The 23499-nt window shown below is 40.4% G+C and overlaps 1 protein-coding gene across 2 annotated transcripts in view; it reads left to right on the top strand.

Annotated features, from left to right (window-relative positions):
* LOC135234582 (receptor-type tyrosine-protein phosphatase gamma-like) overlaps positions 1 to 23499 on the top strand; it is a 292580-nt gene that overhangs the window by 143871 nt on the left and 125210 nt on the right. The window contains exon 1 of one of the 2 annotated variants that reach the window (XM_064299310.1): positions 21787 to 22348. The exons of the other annotated variant lie outside the window; for it this stretch is intronic. The gene's annotated coding sequence lies outside the window, so the exon portion shown is untranslated. Of the gene's footprint in view, positions 1 to 21786; positions 22349 to 23499 lie in introns of those variants that run through there. 2 annotated transcript variants of the gene reach the window in all.

Below are 23499 nucleotides of genomic sequence, written 5' to 3' on the forward strand. Positions count from 1 at the left end.
GAGATCTCAGATGGGTACCTGTGTATGTTTAATGGTCTATTATTAATGAAATGTGCTACTGCTGTTTGTCTTATTTTGTTGTATCAATGTGTATCTGTTCCTCTGTATGTGAAAAGGAGTACAGCCTGTGATGCAAGACAAATTTCAGTGAAATCTGACAATAAATCTGACAATACAATTGATGCCTCTCATTCACCCATTCACTCACACACCAACGGTGGAAGGCTGCCATGCAAGGTACCAGTCAGCTCATTGGGAGCAATTAGGGGTTAGGTGTCTTGCTCAGGGACACTTCGACACGCCCAGGGCGGGGGTTCGAACCGGCAACCCTCCGACTGCCAGACAAACGCTCTTACCTCCTGAGCTATGTCGCCTCATAGTCTCCATGTTGTGTATTGTTTCAGTATCAAACTTGTTTTACTTTGACTGGAATGTTCATATTTTCTTGGGAGAGGGGATATGCACATATTCATTTCCAACAGGCCTAAACTATTTGATTATTTCTTTCTTTCCTGTCATGTATATCCCAACTGGCTATACCTCACTGTATGGCTTTGTTGTCGTTAGCCTATATAGAATATTGGGTAAGAGCAGGCCCACACAAGAGGGGTGGGAAATGGGAAAAGCTTTCAGGGCCCCAGGCTTGTCACTGGATAGGGCCCAAGAGAGAATTTAGCTCTTTCAAACTCTGATAATCTTGTACAGGCTTAGTCCTTGTATATCCCCACAGATTGGATCTATCAGGCCTGAAAAAAGGAGAACATTGCTACACACCACTACAGTGAATCCACAGCATGTGTTCCATGTGAAAGGATGCTTCTAGTGTGTCCCATGAAACAAAATCTTATCTGGGCAAAAGGTACAGAGGCTGTCTAGCAATGGCCATAGTGTCCAAGGAAATAAAAAAAAATAAAAAAACAGGCACTGTGCCATATAGCATGTCGCCTTGCCAATGAAACAAATGCTGCTGTTTTTTTTTTTTGTGGCCACTTTTATTTATTTCCACTTACCCGGCTTCCTGCTCTTTTTCAAATGGATTTTTACTGATTTTAAGTAGTAGTCGACTTTTCATTTCTATGCTTCAATTCATAGTATCAAAGGACAAGACTTCATTTTATTTACGTATTTTATATATTGCGTTACTGCAGTTTATCTTCCAAATCATGCAACCTTTCTTTCCTATGAATAAAGAAAAAAAAACTGTACTCACCAAATACCTGAAACTGTCTGTGTTTTTGTTATATTTTATTTATAGATATGTCAGTCTTCCTAACAGCCTACGCAGGCATTTTGTGCCCAATGCTGCCCTATGTATATGCGCATAAATGTAAACAGTCTTTTAAACAGTCATTGTTATTTAATTATCAGTCGAATATCATATTACCAATTAGACATATTATTACCAATTAACATCAGTTCATTAGTTAATGAGACATATGGCACTATACAGATTTTTCTCAGTGCATTATTATAACAGGATTCAAAGAAACATGGAACAAAACACTGAAAAACATTTTACAGACGAAGCCCATTTGTGTTATTATAACGCAGTGTTATCTAACACTGAAACTGAATATTTTATTCCTTTCCGTTTTTTGCTTTTGAATATATTTATTCATTCCAATTTTGCCATCATTAATTGAACTCAGGTACAATGACAACAATGAGATGTCTGGTATGAATAAACATCCCGGAAGTCATCTTTAATATCTCTTCAATAATATGTTTATGCTGAGATCTGACAGTGAATTGTTTGTCTGCGTTGAAGGAACAAAACTCTTCAGATCAGATCAGATGAAGGTGTGACTCAGGGGGAGAGTGGGGTGTCTCACACAGGCTTGTGTACTGTGGCAGAAAGTTGTGGATACGCTGGATACAATGTGTGAGCAGATTAGTTGGTGACCAGATGAAAGTTAGTGCAAAAATTAACGAAACCCTTTTAATTTAGCTAATTTCAGTGAAACAATTAGAGGAAAAATGATCTCTTAAATATCAATCAGCTGAGTGCACTGCTCCTTGATTACAAGCTTAACCAGATGGTTTTATCGACTTTCTTAATTAGTTAGTCAGACAATTAAGTGAGTACGTCCCTGGTGTATAAAATGTGTATTGCACCACATATTCTCAAACGCTAATATACAGCGTTGTATGCTGGTAGTTTGCATCACATTCTCTGGGGATGTAAACTAGTTCATGCATCTGCCAATACAGTGAAATGGTTCTGAAAAATGCATACATGGTTGATATCTGTATTAGCTGGAAGGCCACAGACTGTGCTGCTTTTTGTTGTTAGTCAGTGAGCACTCAGTTGACCAACTGAAGCAGTTAATTACTTGGTTACTTGAATCTGAATCGGTTGCTCGTTTTGAAGTGAAATCATGATGCAGTTCTCCAGGACCAATGTTTGCTGAGGATGTGCCACACACATATCCAATACTACTATGTAAACGTGTGATGTGGTCATCGACCGATGTGGTCATTGAGGTTGCAGCCTATTATTAAAATAGAAAATTGATATCAAAGATTCCCACCTCTATCCACAAGGAACATCTCCTAGCAATTCCTTGTATACTAAGGTGTATGTACTTGTGATTGTAAGAATGAAGCATGCAGATGATGATGTAAGGAGCGACATGTGCAAATGCATTCGTCCCCTATTGTCCAAGATCAGTCTTCAAAGGGACGTCCTCATTGGTGCATCTCTGCTTATGGCCACACCCTCATGCTTCATTGCTTAAAAACTAAGAAATTTTCATGTTTGATATCGGGCTATTTTGCGGACAAATTTAGAAACACCTTAATATGAAAAATTATTTAACTGGTCAGACAGCATACTTGATACCACAGAAGACAAACAGCTACATCATACATGTAGACATTGCTCTGCGTTGACACACAGCAATGTATCAATAAGGGTAGAAGTAAAAGATTCACCAAATTTTAACTGAATGTTTTATACACATAATTCTGTATTTATTGATTTACACCACCATTTTATTAGTTATTTATTTTTATATAACATATAATTCTGATATGATGTTATGTATTGTAGCACTAAATAGATCTTATTTGTAAAACTTGTTGAGTTGAAATTAATAAATGATAATATTTTATACATTTCCTTTAATGTTGACCTCAGTAAAAAGCACCGGGCAATTTTATACCTAGACTACTTTACACCCAGGTCTGATTGAGGCTCAAATAGTCAACTCAACTTCAGAATGAAATAAAGTATTTTGATGTCTTTGGCTATATAAAGAATAATGACTTATATAAAACGTGATTTAATTCATAAGTATATCCCCTTTATATTTTCAACCTAAATTAAGTCAAGGAACATTCCATTTTCATGAGAGATCACAATAAACATGTTAATGAGGTTCACCTATGCTGATTTCAAATCCACTTGTTCAACTGCATGAACATTAGATTACAGTCACTAATCAGACAGTTACCATAGTAACTTACTGAAGTGGAGAACGTGAGTGCTACACTGCCACGAAGACCAAGGAACTGCCCACGGAGCTTCAGGATGAAACTGGCAAAGACCAGGAAAAAGGTTACGCCTTCAAATCCATTTTATCAAATTTTAAAAATATGGCACAACCCATGAACTGGAAAGATCAGGCAATCCTACCAAACTGAGCAACCACATGAGAGCGGCAACTGTCACAGAAGTGCCAAAGAAGCTAAGTAAAACACTTGACAGATTTTACATTGACGTTGGCTGAAATGGGAGAAAGATCAGTAATATGTTAAGCGCATTCACAGATTTAGCCTAATTGTGACAAAGGCTAGAAGCATTCTGCTTCTGAGAAAGGCTGATATTAAATCACACCTGGAGTTTGTCAGAAGTCGTGTGAAAGACTCTGAGACTGATCTTAATTATGGAAGTTTTTAAACTGTAAGGGAAAGTACTGCATGTCCTGTTTTTGCTTAGAGATGCACCTCGTACTACTGCCTGAATTTTACGAGTTCTAACTGTAAGCAAAGGTTGCAGTACTTACAAAAGCTGTCAGACTCAAGAACTTATCTTTCACTTTTTTCATCTTAAAGAAAGTATATGAAAGAGGTAGTTCTAGCGTGCACACATCACAGCCTGGAAGAAACCTGTCAAAATGTGTACACTTCATCTCAGTGCCGCTACGGTTGGGGTAACTTGTAATTAGCTAGTTTTCCTCTCACTGTTGACCCCGCAGTCTTTGAGAGAATACTTTGATCTAGCATGACCTGCCATTTCTCCAGCTGACTTCTATTCACTGCTGAATGATGGAAGCTGAGGAGCTTCTTTCTGATGAGAATGCCGTACTTTCAGGGGCAAATGACTTTAAATGGAAAATAACAAGGAGAAGGCAAGTGAGCATGATGGCAAGTATATACTGGCAGGTCACGAACATATGAAAACATGCGTTTAAATATATTCAGATTTATGTCATCTGTGAGATGTTAAACAAAGCCCAGAGTGCTAGGCTAACAAGACAGCCTTTATGACATGGCTCTTGTGCATTTTTCCCCACTACCCTTGGCCTGGAGTAGAATACAGATATATTTAGAACAGCGCAGGGATGCATTTCTTGCGACTTCTCATACCCTCTTGACTTGATTAAGGTTTGCCTTTTTAAATGCACCCTCTTGACTTGATTATGGTTGTATATTTGCTCATTTTTGTTGGAACACTATGCCCCCACCGCGTGCGCACACACACACAGAGACACATGCACACACAGACATACGTACAGACACACAGTCAATTGGCTTATTTCAGATTTTGGAACTGCAGTGTTTGACGATTTGTGAAAGTGCTATCATTTCTGCTTTCATGCCTTTGTTAAGTTTTACAGAGTGAAACCATTTATGTATAAACCAAGTGCCGTAATATAGAGGGTCAATGAAAATTTGAGTAGGCCTTTGAAGACTTTAAGATCCTCTTGCTTTTAAAACTAAATAATGCAGTTAAATAGTTTTAAATATATTCTTGGGGGAGCTGGGAGCTTCGTATAGCAGGAGGGAACATCAGGGTTAGCAGAGTTCATATTGAAATGAATTCATTTGCGTGGACAACCTGGAATGTGACAGGAACATTATCATCCAGGTTTCTAATTTATTGGCCTCAGCTGTAAAAATCTTGTGGAAGGCAGGTTTGCAAGGGCGCTTTCAGGGTCAGAAAGTGAAATCACCTGCCTCGCTCTCGAATTTCATCTGAACTGGCAACCGGATTATGAATGTCTTTTTTCTGGGGTGCCTGCTTGATGGCTACCTCCCAGTGCTATTGCGTTTCAGACTTCCCCATGGGAATGACTGACGCTGCCAAAGCTCAAGACTTGTTCTTCCTTCTTTTTTTGACAGGTAGTCTTGTTTAATTTGATGGTCTGATCTCCACACGCACACAGACACACACTTTTCTTATGCACTCATAAGCTAAATTCATCAGACATTAAGATAAGCAAGAAAATGCAGACAATAAGCAAAGATATCGACTGGCAGAATCATTCTTTCAAATTGTTAATAAACTGCAGGCTCTGACTTTCGCACTTTGAGAAATAGATTTAAATGTAGATACAATCACAGTGCCTTGTATAATTTCATTGCAGTTGCAAAAATTACACAACAAACAAGATATAATAGAAAATAAACTTTTATAAGTCCAGTTTTCCACCAGAATTCCTACATCTTCATTTGGAATGTGTGTGTGTGCGTGCGTGCGTGCGTGTGCGTTTGTGTGTGTGTGCGTGTGTGGGTGTGTGTATGCGTGCGTTTGTGTGCGTGCGTGCGTGCGTGGGTTCGTGTGTGCTTGTGTGTGTATGTGTGCGTGCGTGCGTGCGTGTGTGTATGCGTGTGTTTGTGTGTCTGTGTTGTGCTTACTGTGCTGAAAATGCAGTGGTGCACGGTCATACTTGTGCATGTGAAATAATGCATTTCCTCTATGGGAACCAAACTCAATTCATGGAACAAAATCTAGACTCCCAAATTATCTGTTGATTTATGTTCAGATTGTGGTCGAGGAAAAAAACATAAGATGTTGATTTTTTTGCATGAAGACATTATGTTCACTTTCTCCTTTTCTATATCATTTTCTTTTGTATGTCTTTTTCCCTTCTGTCCACTGTTCTCTTTATGTAGTTAATTTTACTTGTATCATGGTCAAAGCCACTTCCACTGGTGTGCTGTAATGTTTTGTGCAAAGATCTTAGCAATAAAAAGTAAAAGTATAATCAAATAAAGTTAACACTGAAGCAGCCATCTTCTAAGGATTTTGTCTTAACTACTGTAAAAAAATAATAATAAAAAATAAAACACCAAATGAAAAAATACCAAACTTGGCTTCCCCTGAAAAATACTGTTCGTTCCCCTTGTTAAATCCTTTTTAATTGGCAGAAGTTTTATTTTTTCTCCACTTCAAATGTGACAATGCATACATGCTAAATGGCTATTAAATACAGTTATCAATGGCTTGGTAAGCTACTGTAATATCAAGGTTTTGCTGTAGTCTGCATGGTCTGCAAATCTTTTGGTATGTTGACAGTAAGCTAAGAAACACAAAGATTCTGTGGAACTCTCTCATCCCTGGCTCTCATGAGAGAACAAAACTACACTCGCATGGTGCTGGTGGGGGACAGCTAGCCCCTTCCTCCCCGTCCCCCCATCCCCCCCGTCCCTCATTTCCAGAGTCGACAGCCAGTGGAGGAGAGCAGGCTGCATCGTGCTTCTCTCAGGCAGAGTGAAGCAGGAAGGGAGGGGGGGACGGCAGATTATTACAGCCGAGAATCGCCCAGGACATTTATCACCGCTTGGCTCAGCTGCTTAAAAGCATCGGGTGAAAAATGGTCTGCGGCGAAATTCGGGCAGGCCTTTGGGGAGGAAGCAGTAACGGCGGAACTCCCCAGGCGGGGAGAGGGGAGTCCCAGAGGGGTCGGCGGCCCGTACCGGCTCGATTCACCAATCCTTAACCAATCAAACTGGAGAGCGTACCATAGAGTTAAAGGAGAGCCTTTCATCAGTGCTTTGCTCAAACCTGCATATATATGCCCTGGTGGGTGGGCCTGCTGAATAACAATCCTAATGGGCAGTTTGGGGTAAAAAATTAAGCATAGACAAGTACTCGGAAATTTCTGCATAATAAACTTCAAATGGATAGAACTAGCATTCCTCCAGGATGGTGTTTGGAGCAGGGGTATTTGTCAATTGTGTGTGTTCACAGCAACGCCTCCCATGTTAGAATAGATGTGCAAATGCATTTTTGCCCTCTTTGCTTCATCTGGGGGAGCCATAGCTGTAGTGCGTTGGAGCCTGATGTCTATGCTAATGAGAATCTTGAGTATGCTTGAGGAACTGAGAAGCATCTTCTCGTCTCCATTACTTCAGACCTTCCTCTTTGTTTTATTCATACCTCGTATCTCAGGTGGATGTCAGAATTATAAAATTCATTTTTCCCCTTCATCAATTTCATCGTCTCAGGAGTACAGTTGTTCCTTTGGAAATGATGACTGCCATTTCTGCTGATTTTGAGAAATAAAGGTGGGCCAAATTGAATTTTTATGGATTGTACACTCCCTACGAAAGCTGCATTTCATTGTTTTCCGATTGTAAAGTGGTTTGCTGCTAATCCTTATGTATAATATATCTTTTACAGGGTCAACAGGCAGGGCATTTTTTGGGGAAATGAATTGCCTTGATAAAGTTTTGAATATTGCATAGAGAGTCAATGCATCTTCTAATGTTGCTGTTGGAAGAAGAATGGATTTTTTTCTCACAACACCTGTCAAGGTGGAGAAAGTAAAGTGTCTGCTTAATGTCATCTGTGCCCAAGCTCAGCAAACCTGTAAATCTATGGAAAATGATTTACAGTTCTGTCAGACAATGCAATCTGAATCTTTCCAGTTTTCTCCTGCATCTTTATTCTCTTTTTTCTTAGTTGCCTGGTGTCTTTGATTTGATTTGTCATTTTCCACTCTCTTTTGGTTTCAGCTGTGCTCACATTAACCTTTCTGGAAATATATTCAGGTCTGTCCCGGGAGAGATGGAACCCATCGACGACAAAATCATTTCAGTTACACAAAGCGGCTCTAGTATAAAAGACAGTTTGTCGTCAGAAATGCCATAAGAAAACGTTCAAAAGAAAATCGAACTTATTTTTTTTCTGCATATTTCATAGAAAGTACGGCTGTATTATTTCAGCTGCGATGTGGTTGTATCTCACTGATACCGCGTGGTGTGATGTTTATTTGTGGAAGCTCAGACTCGGAGAGGTGTTGGGGATCTGGTAGTATACTGTAATGAGGCTTTGTCAGTGTAACGCGCACTCTCAGGTAGCTAATTTATTCTTTTGCCGATGCTGTAATTAACTTTGCGGCTGAGCGTTTGTCTGGACTCGGTAGCGAGTGGTGCGAACTGCACTTACGTCAGACTGTCGGAGGGCTTTGTTGGGCCTGTTGAATAATTATCTCTGCAAAAGTTGCAGTGCCCAGCTAAAGCACAGATGCTTTGGGGAATGATGGGCCCGTTGGCTTGGATTCGGATTCCGACTGGATCCTGGAAGTGGTTCATCATTTCCACGGCCAAGCATACAGCAAAGCAGACAAGCACACATATGTATTCACCTGTGTATGTGCTGTGTTGTGAAACAACAAGTCCCCCTTGTGCAATTTTCTTGGTATTTGGCATACAGGATATTTTGTCATTACCTATGTCCAAGGATAGATAAGAAGTGATGTGATATTGCAAGGAAACATTAAGTGCCCTTTCTAGCTTCAGTAAGTGTAAAACCCTCTTAAGCAGCAATGACTTTAACCGAACATTTTCTATAAGGGTTCATCAGTCTCTCACATTGCCTTAGAGGAATTCTTTCTCACAGGATTGCTTCAACTTTGGCTTTCATTCATGCAGAGCTTTCTGCCAATCTCAATTGGCTTTTTGCTGTTTAAGAGATTGTGCTCTAGAATCCGTTGGTACAGTGTGTAATACACAGTGAATGCATTGATTTGCTCAATGTCCTGGTCCTGAACCATCAAAAGCATCCCAAAACCATCGCCTTTCTGCCACCTTGTTTCATGTTCTCAATAGGATCAATGGGATATTGGTGTTGTTTAGCATATCACGTCATATTTTACCTGTGAGGCTGAAATATATTTTTTTTAATTCAAAATGTAATTAAAAATGAAATTAGCAATGACCACTTAATTTTTTCACACTACTGTACGTACATATGTGTTTATGTGTATAGATACTGTATGTGTATGCACATTTCCTATTATTGAGCCACAGTTTTATAACAGAACATCTCAGACTCCCCCTCTCTCAGGCTGGATGATCTTGGGAGAAAAGACTAATTAAACCACATTTCCTTTGAATGAGAGTTTAAATGTATGAAAATTGAATAAGTTTATAGTATCAACGGCAGACAGAATCTGTTCACTACACACACATCAGACATTATGCTGAAAACCCCAGCCTTCCCCAGATAATGATGCCCTTTGTCCCTTCATCCACACATTTTGATACAGAGAGCAGCTAAAAAACCATGGGAAATTATGTCAAAATTTCGACAACAAAAAAAAAGAAAAGTGGACGTTTCTCCCTAGTCGCCACAGAGCAGCCTGTTGCTATGCAGAAGACAGGCTAGCCTGACAGCAGCAGAAGGAAGCCAGGCTGGGGAGCTGTTAAGCACGCAGAGTCAAATATTGCTACATAAATTAGCCTTCGTTCCCACCCCTGCGCCCGTCTCCTGGCTCTGAGGGGATACCGCAGCCGGAGGGCGAAGGCGCACAAATCCATAATCTCCCACAGCAGCCTTTTTGCTTTATTAATTGATTAGCCGACAGGAGATAAACAGCGCCTTGTCTGCCATTAAGTCTCTATCTTAGCACGACTCACTGAGCGCTCCCCGAAGTTCGGTTCTCTGGGAGTTTGAAAAGAGGCACAAAATAAACACACTGAAAAAAAAAAAAAACTCAAGTTCTACTAACTGCCAAACACTTCTGTAATTTCCAGAAGATGGAAACCGGGCCTTTAGGACATTGTTATTTGGATAATGTCTGGATTTGATAGTACAGTACAGGAATAAAAAAAAACATGCTTTTTATTCTGCTGTAAATTGATAATTCTATTAGTAGATGATTTCAGTTAGGATGCAATACCACACATTTTAACTGAACCTCTGAACCTCTGGTTTCAAATTAAGTGCCCCCCCCCCACATATAGTGTCTTTAGATGTAAACATATTGACTAATGGCACCTGGCAAGATAGACTTAGATTGACTTAAGCTGATGTGTAATGGTTTGTTAATTCCTGTTTCTAGAGGTATTGCACATAAGAAAAAAAAACATGTCCTAATCATCATGAATGACACTCCCCGGCTCTGTCTGCTGTTAATATTTTTCTTGTAGGCCTCTGTGAAAAGGAGGAGGAGGAAGGAGGGGTAATCACAGCAATGATGGTGAAGAAGATTGATCGCTGGTAGACGGATTAATTGACCGCTCAGCAGTCCTCATTATCTGATCCCAGCTCCTCTCCTCCCCTTCACTGTTCACATGAATGGCTAAAATTATCTCCATCCTGCTTAATGGAATGTTATACATTTCTGAATGGAACATTTATATTTCTAGATTAGAATTAGTCATTGGTAGTATTTACGCAAAATTGGCATGTGTAAAATCAGGGACCCTCTTACCCTTGTTACTCTCTACGAAGGCTACTTAGTAATTTGCAGAAAGCTTTCCTTGCTGGGGTTTATTTTACTTTCAGGAGGTGGGAGGGTAAGACATACATACCTTACATTTTAAGCCAAATAAGATATCCACAAAATAAGAGTCCAAAACCAGAATAGAAGTCACCAGTTTCAGAACAAAAGGGGATTCGGTGGATTAGAGCAGAAAAATGCAAATGCTGCTTTACCCCCCTTCATGACAGCATATCTGAAAGGGCTTCCAGGAGATAAAAAGATCAACACTGTTAACAGATGCTGTTGGGCGGGCGGGGGGTTTGTCCTGCACCAACCTTGGTTTCAAAGAAGGAGAATGTTTATCACTGTAGGCCTGCCAGAAATCCTGTAAGCCTGGAGATTTACAACCCCCAGCTCTTAATACTGGAATGGAATTTTAAAAGTTAAGTGTTACAGATACGGAACTATTTGATAATATTAGTGAGCCTATGTGCTGGCATATCCCATCTAGTTAGAAAAGCATGGGTATAAGTATATCATGAGTTGAAGTTAGAGTCTCCTAGAACAGACAACACTAGATTTGTATGTATGCTCAAAAAACAAAGATGTTTAAAGTTTGTAAAGCCAATATTTACATTCGCACAAACTGCACTACTTTGTAATACTTCTGTGTTATATGTGAAATCAATGAAACGATGAGAGCTTTACCTGGAATGGCTCATGATGAAAATCTGGCTAAAACCTGTTGTGTGACCAGAGAAAAAGGTTTGCGCTGCAGTGGGATAATCACCTGCACACACTCTGAAAAGGGAATTAATTTCATCCAGCAAGAGAGCGCCATTGTTTAGCCCCTCGCGTTGCCGCGAATGTGGCCATGCACACCCCCGTTTTATTCAGTGTTTGGTGATAGTCTTCATAGTGTCATTTTGGGGGTACATGAATAGCTTCAAAGGGTTGTCTAAACTTAGGAATGGTGCTGTCCTATTACTGAATAAATGAGTTTCTCGCCAAAGGCACTGTGTTGCTGGATCTTTATTGCAGAAAGAGGTTTTTTTTTATCCAGCTAATGGTTTTACCCTCCGCTAACTTGGTTTAAACCCTTTGAAGTATTATGAGGATTGGATTTTTTTCCCTTGGATTTTTTTTTCTCCTGTAGCTCAAGGGGTTTCATTATCTTTTATTTAACAAAAAAAGAAATAGAAATGCAGAAATTGGACAATAGTTTGCTCTTGTCTATATAGTTTGCTGAGTGCGTTTTAAAGAAATGCCATTTTGCAGTTCCAAGACTGAACTAGGGTACATGGGGTGATTAGAAATGTACAGGCTGGTCATTTCATTTACAAGGGCAGTCCATTCAACTCACTTGTCTTTCACCATGAGTCTATAGAGCGTCCAACACTGCATCAGGCCTGCACATGAACACCCCGAGAGCCTCTGTCTCCACTACATGACCTGGCACGCTAAAGTGTTGGGTACAGGCCTTCCCGCTTCCCATATCCAACGTGCCGCACTCGACAGGTTGTTTCCCTAATGTGATTGGAAATGTAACATCATGGTTGGTTAAACTTGCCAGAGCTGCTTCTGACCTGCGCCGCTCATGCATGCGAGCAGTGTGCTGCAGTGGGCTGAAGCCAAATCAAACTCCAGCTTCACTGTCTTTGTACAGTGTGTGTGTGCGTGCTTGCGTGTGTATGTGCACGCGCATGTGTGTGTGTGTTTGCGTGCGTGTGTGTGTATGTATGCGTGTGTGTGTGTGCGTGTGTGTGTGTTTGTGTGTGTGTTTGGGAGAGGGTGAAATCCTGTCTAACAGAATCAATGTTCTGGCTGAATTTGAATTAACATTTCACATAGTGTCATAACGAAAAGAAAAACAGACCCTTGGAAGTAAACCTTTTTTTTTAACAAAAACAAAACAAAACAAAAAACTAAACTGTAATCCCACTGAGTATTCACAGGAGTTTGCTTGCCATTGTTAAGGAAACAGTACTCAAAAACCTTAAATTGTTTTTGTGAGCTATTAGGATTGTGAATTTATGTTTTGCATACATTTACTTGTCTTGTCCTGGAAAAAAAAAAAAAAACAACCTGAGTACAACCTGAAAAAGAATCCATTGATTGTGAGCTTAGAAAGATGAATGGTATCTCTGTTCTCTGAAGACAAATATGAAAAAGATTAGTGTTATTATGTGCCATAACCTATTTTCTGCTTCTCTGAAGTGTCTTCATCTTTTCTGGGTTTTTTTCTTCTTCTTTGTAACAGCTGGGGTGCATGCAGGAATGGTGGGAAATACACAAAGCAGATTTGCTTGAACAGGTGATTTGTGTGATTATGCTGGTTAACATAACCAAACGGGTCAAATTTGCCTGCAGCTGCAGCCCGTAAAGTAACTACGGTGTGTTCTCACCAAGGACGCGTTTTTTGGTCCCAGGCATCTATCTGACTGTGGCATCACACGTCTTGTTGTTGTGATTATGAGTGTGAAATTAGAAACTGTTGGAGAAAAATGGTTTCCTTGTAAGGTTTGGTACATTTGGTGACGGCTATTATTTGTCTGCATAGACCTAGTACATGACTGTAGTGTATAAAGTAGTATGAAGATGACCAGTAAACGACATGGCAGGGGAGATGCGGGGATCAGAGAAGAGAAGACAGAAGGCCTTATTTTGCATTTACAGTTCCCTCTTTTCATGGGAGTATCCAAACTAATATGTGAACTCACTGAGGAGAGGGCAACACTAACTCACTCGTCAAACTAGCTGCTAGGTATTGTTTTAATCTAAAAAAAAAAATTACATTTTCAGTGTGCAAAACTACAAGTTACTCATGCATAAAAACCACGGTCTATAAGGCATTAATTAAAACTTGCAGAATCCAGGCATGCCATATTTGATATCAAAATGAAGCCACGTTGCAAAAAGCAATATTGGCTATCTTACCTCACACAAATAAAACAAGCTATATTTCAAAACAATGCTACCCAGTGTGCTTCCTAAATTATTTCATGTAACTTGACCTTTTGTTTTCTCATCTTATCATCTGTAGTGAATGTGGTCATTAAAACTGTATGTGTCGCATGAAACTGTGTCACATGAAAGCTTATGCTGCAAATGGCTACTTTGATCAGACTGCTTTGATCAAATGTTATTATTGGCAGAAAATGTAGCTAAATGTCCAATGGGGAGAATTATTGATTGTGGGGCTGGAGAATTGGTGGATGAAAATAGGCAGGAAAAAGAAGGAGAAAAAGACGAAATAGTTTTTGTTTGGGGCTTAATTGTGCGGGTAAAGTTGCATCTCAATTCTGTGCGTTTACATGAGGTCAGAAGGTACAGAACTTAATTTTCTTAAGGGCTGAGAGTCTGTGGTCATTGTTGTCATTTCTGTAGGAAACCCTAAAAAGTGCCAAAGTCTCAGTGCTGTATAGGGCACGCCGCCTCGCCAAGCCGTAACTTGGCGGAATCATATTCAGTTTGTTTATCTGATAATGCTGAATGATGAATCGTTTCACAGGCTGAGTGAGGCCCAGGTGTACTAAGTCTGCAGTATTACTACACATGACCAACGAAGCCTTAAGAGAGCATAGGACCAGAGAACAATATTTAGCATGAAGCTTATTTTTATGGACCCAACCATTTTTGTCCTGGTGGTTGACAGGGGCACACAATGGATAACTCTGATACCTATTTACCAAATACAATGGCAGTGTCCCCCCATAAACATTTACCCAGTCTGATGGTCCTAGGCACAGCTTGGCAGTAGGCTTCGACATTTTGTGATGAACACGTCGCGATGAGATTGTCAGCGAAGTGTTCAACTCCGATGGGGTTTCCTGGTTGCTTGCAGTCTGCAAAGTGAGACGCGTCTCCTAATTTATGCAAACAAACAAACGGAGCAATTTTCAGATTTGCTCCTCCTTGGGTTTGCAGGCAATCAGCACTTAGCTCCTGGGCAAAGCGTTAAACACAGACGGCCTGTGTCGGGGAAAGGCTGCTCATGAAGGCTCATTTCCTCTCCAAACTCAAGACTTACTTATGCAGTCAGAACTAATGGCTTTGTTAATTCCTAGAGCGTTTCTCTGCAGATGTATGTATAAGCCAATGGCACATAACTAGATGCATAATCTGCATTATTGTGATCAGCATTTAGTTCAGTTTTTGTTTTATTATTTTTTGACTTTGTTACCTTATTAGTTTGGATTTTGGTTGTTTTTTGTTCCATATATCATATTTTTAAAATGAGTTGTAGGGCAGGGCAGTGTACACTGACTAGCTTATGTTAGTGTAGCTGTGTAGAATGTGGATGATTTTGTTATATTGTCGATAAGAAGGTTGCACAATGTAGAGCAGACCTAGCTAGCTTGTTTTTTTTCTTCTCTGCACTGATCCTGTTATTCTGTCCTGTGTTGTGTTTTGTGTATAAGAATAACTGGTGTTAACATCATATTAATTTGGTATGACCTTGTGATGTTGTATATATATATATATATTGTAACCCCCTGGTTATTGGTGACTGTAACTGCCATTTATTGGCAGTAGCCTGAGAAAATACAGAGGAAAGTGTTTACACTGCGATGTCACCTTATGTGTGAGATTCTCGTTTTCAAGTTAAAGTGCAATAAAGTAGTATGATAAATAAATTGAGAATGATAGTATTGTTCTTGTATTACTTTTGTAATACAATAAATAAATGTATTGTATTACAAAAGTAATACAAGAACAGCGCAATCATTTTCAAGTGTGTACCATGTAAACTCATAGGATTTGTATTGATGGCTGTAAATCCTGTTGGCTTATGCACTGTTGGAAACATGATTGTTTTTTTTTTTTTTGCGGTCCACTTCTCATTGCTTTTATTTGCTTTGTACATTTTTGCATCTTAAGATTCCAAATAAGGTTATATAAGCATACTGTGTGCTTTGTTGCCCTGGATAAGTTTGTCCGAGAATAATGTATGATGAAATAGCTTTCTGAAACTGATGAAAATACCTGAACTGGTCCCTCCCAAAGTCTCTGATATGATTTCTGTATAAACATCACAGACCATGTTTCATACATAAATCATATCAGAGACTTTGGTCAAGGTTTGGCCTGTAAAGGCACACAGCACACAATTAGATTCATATCTGTTGAATTTGGATGGATTTCCCCCTAGAACAAATGTGTTAATTAAAAACATGAGCATTTTGGTTATTTGTCCTCTGTGGTGACCATTCGGGTCGTGCCGAAACGTACCGGTTTCGAGCTTCATTATTTCTCTGCACTTCTCCAGTATGACAAGCGTGCTAAAGGGAAGGGGGTGGGCGGTGTGCTGGGGGGGAAGAGTTCCTTCCTTTGTGAACCTGGGCTCTGTTTGCAGGTAGTGGAGTGTGAAGAGAATCAGGCAGCAATAAAGAAAAAAAAAATACACGGAAATATCAAATTTTTCCTCTAATTAACAACTCGCAGTTTCACCTGCCGTGACGATGCTCTGAGATTCCCAAATGGAGGTAAAAAAAAAAAGAAAAAAACTATTGTTCCTCAGTTTTATTTTCTCCTTTTCCTCAAATAGAAACACATTTCTGTTGAGAGAGGAAACATACAGATTCAAAGGTGTGTGCGAAAATGCACAGCTGCAGATTCTGGGTGTAGCTTTAATTCAATAGGCACCCAGTGCAAAAAAAAAGCAACAACATTGTTTTCAGGGTATCCATTTTAAAAGGCATACATTCCCATCTGCTGCTTTAATGCAGCAGTTGTTGTTTTGCAGTATTGAAAGTGTTCTCGAATAGAAGATTTATTTGCTGACTTTGTGAAAATTCCCTGTAATTATGTTCAGTGTGTGCTTCCGCACATATTGTCTTGTTTATGCAGAAAATTTGAATGAGATATCGGGGTGTAAACATAAGGCCTGTTAAACAAGTCTGTTCAGAACTTAATAAAACAAGAGCAATGGCTTGAATAAAAGAAGACAATATAAGGGAACATTTACAAGTTTAAAGATGCAAAATTACGATTGTTTTGCGCTGGAACCGCTTTTCGAGTTTGCCTGGAAACAATGCGACTCATAAACAGGAAATCCGTCTCCGGCGTGCTCCAAAAAGAAAGCGATTGCAGGATTACCTTTCCCTTCTTCATCGCAACCTCATCGGCGAGCTTCCTGCTGGTACTGAATGAAGTGCTTGATTAATGGGCTTCATCTGGCAGATTTAAACAGCTGACCAGAGCGCCCGGGTGGTAGTCGACTGTTACACTGCCTTTTGACGGCACCTTGCTGCGCGCGTGTACAGTAGACGGTCCGGCCGACTGACAGCCCATAATAAATTCCCCGTGGAAGCCAGGTCTTCATCTGAACTGTCCAATTTGGCGCAGTAACATGCTGGCCCTTTCACATCATCGTCTTCTGTCACTCATGCTACTGCTTCCAGGCTGAAATACCGTACCCTTCCTAGCCTGTCTTAATCTCTCCTACTGACGCCCCAGTCTCCACCACCACCTCTCACCACTATCTATAATAATAATAATAATAATAATAATAATAATACACTTTATTTAAATGGGCTGCTGAAATTAATTTCACACATATATTGGAAAGTATTTATTATTATTATTTTTATTTTTTTTATTTTTATTTTTTTACCACAGAGAGTCGTCAGTATATGCAGCACATTCAGGCATTGTTCAAATCCAGGAGTGACGCAGTGCTGGCTGGGTTATTGCCTGTGAGTAAATGAGAAGCCTAGATGGGATGAATGGCCTCTTCTTGTAATTATGTCTTTTTCAGTTCTTAAACCGCCCTTCAGCCCTTTTTTTCACAGAGACGGGTTATCTGTTATAGTAACATACATCCAGTCTAACGTTCTAATAACTTGCTCGCTACAGTAGACTTTCACACAACAAAAGCTGGTTATATTGTTAATGAATGTGTTTGCTGAAACTGATAAGAATTGTTGATTTTTCTAAGGAAAGGTTTACAGAAAACAAACGAGCCCGGATGACTAATGTGCATTAAACTTAATTAAAAAGACCGATTAATCAAAGGGGGTACATTCCTCTATTGAAGGCACGGCCATTAAGGGAATGCCTGAAACGTGAGTGGCAGCCATCACTATTTGGCTCTTAACTAAATCCTGCGATGGAGAAAAATGGTCGTCGCTCACCCAGGAAAGGTAAGGGAAGTGTGTCAGTGAGGAGCGAGACGTGTCGTGACCTCTCCCCGCACTCTGCTTTAATTGGAGCTTCCCTTGCCTCCGGAGAAACGCGCGGGTCAAACGTACAAGGTGACATTGAATATTTATCAAGTCGCTCCATTGTGGATACGCGTGTACTCAAAGTGCTGCCATACAGTGGTGCCATGTAGATACCTCTGACTTCACTGCAGATATCATGACAGTCGTTTAAATGCTCGGCAGATGCTCTATTCTAGGGTGACTTTTTCAAATTTTTGCTTATTGTTTGATTACTCCGCCATTTTGAGACTGCAGAAACTCTCTGGGTAAAGCACTTTGCTGCTTTGTTTTTGCTCTGCACTCTCCTCCCTGACGGTGTATGCAAAACTGTGCTAATGGGCTGTTCATAATGTATTAATAGCATTATTTACTATAGGCATATACCTTTTTCACAATATGAATAATTATGATAAAAACTGTGAACATCACTGAGCTTTAATTGTCCCAGATCCTAGCAGCTTCTCTCCTGTTCCCATCCCACAGAATCACAAGGTATCATATCTCCCTTTTTAAAGCAGAGACTCCAGCCCATTTCCCAACCCCAACCCCAACCCCACCGGAAGTCCACCCCCTCATTGTGCTCCTTAATGTGCTTAATGTGATGTAATTCACTGATTTTCACAATTATAATTCTGCAATAACGCTGTTTTTGTTAGCAGCTGAACAGAAGTCACCTGTACTTCTGTCGAAGTGTGATTACTTCAGGGCTGCCGTGTTCATTAGTGGGCATCACCCCAACCCTGCGCCCCCCCCCCCCCCCATCTGGAAATCCATAACCTGCATTTTTCTATGAAACCCAGACCTCTCCAATCAATATGCCTCTGGCTCTGAGACAAGCCAGAGGAAGCCTTTTTTTCTGAAATCACACCGGCTGGGCATGAACAGATTCATGTGGAAAATCCGTGGCAGAACATAACATAGCTTTCATTCACTTTACTTCAGTCAGTTGAAAAGACGGCCAGCTCACAAAAGAGTGCCGTTCTGGAATGGTTTTGAAAAGCCGAATGAAAACAATGTTCAGTGCGAAATAGTGTGACAGCTGTCCAGCTGAAACCATGAGAGATTTAATCGCTACAATGGTAACTTAAGAGAGTGAAGGGTTTTGGGACATACCGGCATTGGTTGAGCCCGAATATACTCCTGTGTGATGTAGACTACTGTTGCGTGAAAAACCATCACAACTCGACTTAAATGTAGTGAAACAGCCACCTCTCTCTCTCCAAGTCCGACAATGTTGTGATAAACATCTATGTGTGGACAACACTTACTACTGAGTCTTACTATAACTTGCCAAGTCATTGAAGATGGGGTCATGTGTTAACCTGTGCGGTGAGTGAAGAAGCATGCAATTATTCTGGATAAAAATAGCGCAAGCTTTTTTTTTTTAAATGACAGCCAATATTTTCCGTGACAAACACCCAACCTTACTGATCAGTAATCTGCAGCAGCCTATTTTCCTCTCAGAATTCACCAGAAGTGATCATGTTCTTTTAAAAAATGTATTCCATGGGTGGTTGGGGGGTATATATCGGGTTCCTGTAGTGGGATGCACTTCTCCGGGTCTATGCATTTCAACCCCCCCCCACCCCCAATATTAAAACAAAAGTTATGCTCTTGAGCAGTATTCTTTAAAATAAAAAAAAAAGTGATTAGTCGATAATCATCCTTTTCATTCACCATTAGTTGCCGGTCAGAAATGTGTGTTGTTCACATCCCTAGTCTCAACCACAGGTAGAGTAATGCCCGCTCTCCTGGGCCATCCATAAATATAGAGCTTCTACTAAAAGCACTGCTTTATTCCACTGGCTTTACCTGTTAAGCACTGACAATCCAGGCAGGGAATACTACATGAAATGTGAAGAACCACAGATTTTGCAGATCTGCTGGATTCTCACCTACTGTGTCTCTTTCCTCCTCCATTGTACTGTATTACTGTAGAGCTTTTATAGACCCGCTGGATTATCACCAACTATGTTCCCTCTATCCTCCATAGGCCTATATTGCAGTACTGTGTTTGTCGACATCTCATGTGTGCCTGCCATCTTCTCTGCTTCTTACCAGTACATTCAGGTTGCCAGCAGGCATTTGCAGTGGTCTTTTAGTGCACTGCATGTTCATTGCTTCAGTGCTGTGTGTGGTTTGTCTTTTCGTTCATTTCGTTTGTAGTTCAGCTGTGATTCTGGGGCAGTGGTTTTAGGAAACGTTCTTTTTCCCTGGTGACACGACTGCCTGCATTACCCATCACCTTGTACAACAGGGACAAAAAGTTTTGTAAAAGAAACTCCTCACACTGTGTGATCTGAGTAATAATGATACAAACGCATGTCATAGCATGGAAAAGCACACTATGAATGCAAGCACACTTCTGCTCTGCAGATGAACTGCGGTACAGATGAGGTACTGGCTGTTTATCAGATCGCAGTTTTAAATTCTTCTTGGATTTTTTTTTCCTGTGAAGATGTTGTGTACAACACATATCAACAGAAGCTGTACAGGGGTGTCTCGTGGCATAGCATGTAGAAAACTGTTCTCATGCTCATTCCAAGCTGCCATGGCGGCCGTTCCAGCCGTGCGATCTTTGTCTGATGTCTCTCGCTCCCTTTTGCTCCCCATTGTTCCTCTCTCTCTACACTGTCCTGTTCAATAAAGCTGAAAAGGCCATATAAATATATATTTTTAAAAAATCTGTACTAGTTTTCTTCTCAAGAACATAACTGTGTTTCTGAGGTTTAATTCTGCTTTAGTTCTGCTAGCTCCTGTAACATTTGAATCATTCTGAGACCATATTGTGTATTAATGGGTCAGAATTTCAAGATCTTTCCAAGTTTGCTTCTCTTGACATCTTTAACAGCTGTGTCATCCAGACTTGCATACTGTACCACCTGTCATTGTTAGGTTATGGGGATTTGATGCAGATTGTTTGCATTTTGAGGTGTGCCAGCTGAAAATTTGCATTGTGCTACATACTGTTTCTTACACTTTTCTGTCCAAGAAAACCTGAAGTGAGAATATCGTAGATTCTCCCTATTTATTCTGAGCCCAGAAACGCCTTATTTCAGATGAGCATGTCAAGTGTGCAGCAGAGTGGAAGACAGGCAGAATCGTAAACCATGTGACACTTTGGGCAATAGGGATGTACTTAGTCATTCTTTGCGCACTCTTGCACTACCAGAACTCTAGGTAGTGTGGCACTGTGAGACTGACAGGACTCTATGGTAGTGTGGCACTCTGGCAATAGCATGACCCTATGGTAGTATGGCACTCTGACACTGGCAGGACTCTACAGTAGTGTGGCACTCTGGCACTGGCAGGAATATATGCTAGTGTGGCACTCTGGCACTGGCAGGAATATATGCTAGTGTGGCACTCTGGCAATAGCATGACTCTATGGTACTGTGGCTCTCCGGCATTGCTAGGGCTGTATGGTATGTTGGTACTCTGACACTGGCAGAAATCATTGGTCGTGCTTTAGTTTCTGATTGTGTCTCAAATGGAAATATTGCTGCCTGCACAGGCAGCTTTTGAAGGCAGGAAGGCATCAAGGCATGTCTCAATTGTTAGACTAAAATTAATCCTGCTAAGTTGCCTTCAGAAGGCCACATTGGATATTTCCTTCTTCAGGTAGGATATCCCATAATTCTGTGCAAACATCTCAGAAATTAACTGTCAAAATGGAAGACAACCAGGGGGGCAAATCATGTTGAATCATGTTCAAATGTTAGTGATATTATTTTGTATTTCATCAGTTAATATTTGGGAGCTCAATGATTCAGATGTTGTTCCAAATGTATTTGACTTGAATAGGTCACTGTTTTGTAGCACCATTTTTTCAGCTTCAATTATCATCTAGCTGAGAGACTGAGAGCTAGTCTAAATATGTTAGTCTAGTCTTCGTTGATACATTATGTTTTATTAAACAATTTTAACAATTTATTATTTTTTACTAAACGCATGAATTCAAATCAAAATGAAAATGTCCATAGTGTCTATTTTCATTAACCGTACACAAAGAGGTAGGCTGAGGATAGCTGTTAAGAGGGTCGCACAATGGATGTAAATAAATGGGCTGGCTACAAAAAAAAAACTTTCAAGCACATGATGTGCTAGTTGCCTTGGAAGCCTGGACTTAATTCAGGTTCACGTTCAGGCACCTCCGGAAAAACAGTGACTCATCAGGCAGCGAGGAGGCAGGCAGCTGCCTCCCATTTGAGACACGGCCACTTTGTTCCGCAGATCCGACTAAAGTCCTGGGCTCAATCACGCTCCCATTTTCCGCAGGTTCAAACCACGCGATCGATTCCGCGGCTTTCAGGCGATTTTTGCGGTGCGGCGGGATTTACGTTCTGGCCTGCTGCTTTATTTGGTGATTTTGCTGCATCCTGTGATTTTGCTCCTCTACGGCGTTAAGGGGCAAGAACGTGTCAGAATGACTTTTTGAAACGGCGTCTCTGAGTAGACTGACATGCCACTGCAGTGGTGTAGCAGGTAAACCAGCGTTTACATAAAAATATCTAATTTACGGCATGCTTTTGCCCCTTTAAGACTTACAGTAGGACTTACTGGTTTCATTGGAAATAAGGCATAGTAGCTCCGCACCAGGCAGCTTACCGAGAGTACATTTGGCACCCGTCTTTCACACTGTTATAGCTGTCAGACATTTGGCACAAAAGAAATATTGAATCTGGTAATGTTAAATAATAATTTATGCTGCAAGTTAATTTCACTGTCTGGCCTAACAAATTATGACAGAAAACTTGTGTCCCTGCCATGTATGATCACAAAAGTAAATTTCACCATTTACCGTTTTCTCTGCAGAGCTGGAAATGAGCTTAGGAATAGCAACAGTGGGTAGTGTTGGGCAGGTAACATGGTATTAAAAAGAGCAAGGTCTGTTGCTTTTCCAGAGCTGCATGTTTTCTTCACTGATGAGGGGGTAACATTGTCCCATTGTTTTGTGGAATTTTATGATGTGACAAACACTTTCAGGGATGAAGGAGTTGTTGTTTCAGGGCCCACCATGTCACTTTTTTGTGAAGGGAGGAACATTGTGCACTAAAAATGTCACAACCCTTGAGGACTCATGGTTTGGATTTAGAGAGATTGTGTATGGAGGAACGGTCTCAGATCCCTTTATACTGTATGTGCTCTCTTGACCCATTCTACTATAGAGTCCTGCCAGTGTCAAATCGATTTCAGTTCAGTAATTAAATTAATTGAAATGCAATTCAGGAATTGAGAAGGACCGTACTGTTCTGTGAGGAACTTACAATGTGTGAATTGAATTTTAGTTAATTTCCCCTATTGAGAGGGAATTGACCCAAACCCTGCAACCCACACATGCTAAGTGCTTACTAAATAACCCTTACTGGCTTGGTGGGTTGTCAATCATGGGAATAGGATTTTGCTTTACTTTTTGCTTTCTCAGTCACTTATTGATAAACTCCAGTGAGCATCAGTGTGCTCTGAAATGCAGAAAATCCAATGGAACATTTTTATCCGGGCCTGGTGACCATTCTTCAAGGCTGACTGCACCTCCAGCTCTGTAGCATTACTGGGAAAACATACTGAAATGTAGCAGAAAAAAAAGAACTCCTTGCCCTTGCCATGTCCTATGTTATTTTTTCCTACACAGAGAG

The sequence above is a fragment of the Anguilla rostrata genome, chromosome 11 (assembly GCF_018555375.3).
Source record: "Anguilla rostrata isolate EN2019 chromosome 11, ASM1855537v3, whole genome shotgun sequence".
Classification (NCBI taxonomy): domain Eukaryota; kingdom Metazoa; phylum Chordata; class Actinopteri; order Anguilliformes; family Anguillidae; genus Anguilla; species Anguilla rostrata.